Raw genomic sequence first — 2,353 nt, 5'->3', positions numbered from 1 at the left:
GGCAATTTTTGACTAGGAAAGAGAATTTTAAGCATAGAAATATAAAAAGAAAAGTACTCCCTTATTTCCCTTATGTGGAAATAACATGAAACACTTATTAGATATACTGAACAAGAGCAGAACTAAGTACTCCAACTTTACTGCAACATTACCGAAAAAGTCATCCCTTCACCACAGTGTAAGATTTAAGGGCAACCTGCCCAAGGATGCATGTTATATAAAACACAGCAAGATTGCTGCCCTGCCAAGTACTTCCAATCCCTACCCAGGTCCTACTGAAATATGGGTGGTCCCAATTAGTTTTATTGAAATAAATCTTTAAAGAAAAAGATAAAGCATTTAAAAAGACAAGTCAAAATGCATCAGGAACCACATTTCCAATACAAACTTTATCCTCAGATGAGTTATGTTTGCCTCACACGAATAACTTTTATTTCACTCAAATTAGAGCAATAATCTTCCATACATAAGTATCTTCCCTGCCCAATAATTCAAAGAAAAAAATCCAAAATTAGTAAAGAAAAATATAAGAATTAACAGATCCTTTAAATTTGTTTTAAATATTTTTAAGATTTAAAAAGTATTTAGAGTTTGTAATTCCTAGTAGGAAAACATTATTTGAATGAATACCCTAAAGGCAAACCACTGTAAGATGCTTCAGCTGCATTTGGGGGAGAGGGGTAGGGATTATCTTCAAAGCACCCCAGCTCTCTTGATGAGAAGGTCAGAGATACATTGGTTTGTATTATTGCAACATCCATAAGGTGATCTAGGTTGCTTTTCCTTCAGCAAGGGCTTTATTTATCAGAAGGGCATTACACTTGACCTCCAAATTTGGCTGACAATTTACTGATGAGATTCATAACCTTTGGGTCGCTCTGGTATTTTGACATATTTGCTGGGTTCTGAGCCACATCCTGGAAGGCCACCATAACTTCTGGATCCTGCATGGCTGCAAGAACCTCTGGATCACTAAGAATTTCATTGAGTCCAGGCATTCCGGCCATTCCAGGCATGCCCCCTCCCATTCCAGGCATTCCTCTGGGAAAATTAGCAAGCATTCCCCCAGGAAAGCCACCCAGAAAAGAGCCATACTGAGCTCCTGACTGTCATCTGGCTTCTTCCTCCCTCTGGGCTCTCTCATGCTTTTCTCGAGCCTTCTTAACTCGTTCTATTCTTTCTTTGATCTCTCGCTCTTCACGTTTTCGCTCATACTTTCTCCGATGTTCTTCAATTTTCTGTGCCCTAGGTTGAACTTCTTTCAGCATTGCACTAACATCTTCATCATAATCCAATTTACAGGCAAGGGCAAGATCATGGGCTGCTTCTTCCCAGTGGCCTAGAAGTCTGTGTGCTTTCCCTTGCCACTTGTAAGGCTGAGCTGAATCAGGATTTATTTCAATGGCTCTGTCACAGTCTCGAATGGCAGCATTTGGCTTCTGTAATTTGACGAAGACACTGGCCCTCTTGGCATACAAAATGGCCAAGCGAGGATTCAGCTTGATGGCATCTGTGAATAAGTCAGTGGCTTTCTGGAGTTCACCATCATTTAGGGTTTCAATAGCAGCCACTTTCTTATCATTTGCCCGATCCATCATCTCCTCCATTATCTCTGCATTTTAATCTCCCATTTCTTGAGGGGCATCAGTGTCTGGTTCAATCACACCTTCTTTATCAATTTCTAGATCACTTTTCTCACTTGATTGTTCGTCTGCCTTTAAGTCTTCCTCCACCCTCTTACTATCAGGTTTTTCTTCCTTGGTATTTTCTTCTGATTTAGCTTTCTGAGTAGCAGGTGGTACTTTACCCACCGTGCTCTCCACCCACTCCCTCAGGAAATGCATTTCCTCGGTGTGCAGAATGCTCGGATCCTGCTTACACATTTTCACAAAGGCCCAAAGCTCATTCACTTTGTGGGGGTCCATGGTAGGGAGGTGGTTGTCGAAGCTGTGGGACTGCGGCCCGGTTCCAGGCCCAGGCGCTGGCTCCGCATGACCGTGCAGAAGGGGTGGAAATTCCCAGAGTTTTTAAAGTTCTGTGCCAGGAACTGGGAACAAAGACCAGATATATTTTTAAAATTATACCACAGTGCTCAAGTGAGCTACCACAATAGCTCACTTTACACGAGCTAATGATGTCAAGTGTTTTGCATAGTACCCAGCATATGGCAAGAGCTCAATAAATAGTAAATGTGATAATAAAGAAATAGATACAACAACAACAGTAATAATTGTAGTTAGCAATTATAGTAGTAGTACTAAAGAAGGAGTTAAGTTGTCAGGTTTACAGCATACATGGAGTCTGGATTTGGGGATCCATATAGTTAAATTTGAAACACAAGCTATAGACCAAT

At 41.0% G+C, this 2,353-nt stretch overlaps 1 pseudogene; it reads right to left on the bottom strand.

Annotated features, from left to right (window-relative positions):
* Positions 1-760: 760 nt before the first annotated feature.
* Positions 761-1,926, bottom strand: LOC100978020 (hsc70-interacting protein-like; annotated as a pseudogene).
* Between the last annotated feature and the right edge of the window lie 427 nt (positions 1,927-2,353).

This window comes from Pan paniscus, chromosome 10, assembly GCF_029289425.2.
Source record: "Pan paniscus chromosome 10, NHGRI_mPanPan1-v2.0_pri, whole genome shotgun sequence".
In the NCBI taxonomy this organism is placed as follows: domain Eukaryota; kingdom Metazoa; phylum Chordata; class Mammalia; order Primates; family Hominidae; genus Pan; species Pan paniscus.
The sequence above is the reverse complement of the archived record's forward strand: the minus strand, read 5'-3'. Positions and strand labels throughout refer to the sequence as shown.